Raw genomic sequence first — 644 nt, 5'->3', positions numbered from 1 at the left:
TATATATATATATATATATATAGTGCTTCCTGCCTCTATTTCCTCAGCTCTATATGGATTATTGTTCCGGTTTTTCACTATTTTGCTACTGAGGTAGGCATTGGAGTTTCGGCCAGCCTGGGAAGAGTTCCCATGTGCATCTTTCTACAACATGTTGTGGATCGCTGGTTGACCTATCTAGTGATGAATATAAAATATATATTTTGGGCTTTAAACTTTGTGTGGAGCACTTTTTATTTTTTTGCAGGCTTGTTATTGTACATCGGGATTGCAGGATTGCTAGGGGATTGCTAGGGATCCTTCACTACATTTTCAGCTCGATGCAGTCATTTTTTCAGGTTTCGAATTTTGTCTTCTCACTGGAACTAAAAGCCTTCATTATGATTATGCTGCTCGACATTACTATTGGATTGGAATTTCGTGTACATGTAGTTTTTTGGGTATACTATTCCTTTCGTATATATTTTGGACGATTACATGTATTTTTTGGATGGCTATTTTCTTTAGGCATTTATTTTATTTCGCATTGCGTTGTACTGCGGAGACTGTAGCCCCTAGGGCTATCATGTAGTTTTATTGCTTTTAGATGTGGATCCACTATCCCTCCCAAACTTTGTAATCTCTAGCAAAAAGCTATATATATA

This window comes from Phalaenopsis equestris, unplaced genomic scaffold (genome assembly GCF_001263595.1).
Source record: "Phalaenopsis equestris unplaced genomic scaffold, ASM126359v1 Scaffold000002, whole genome shotgun sequence".
Taxonomy (NCBI): domain Eukaryota; kingdom Viridiplantae; phylum Streptophyta; class Magnoliopsida; order Asparagales; family Orchidaceae; genus Phalaenopsis; species Phalaenopsis equestris.
Note: the sequence above shows the minus strand (reverse complement) of the source record.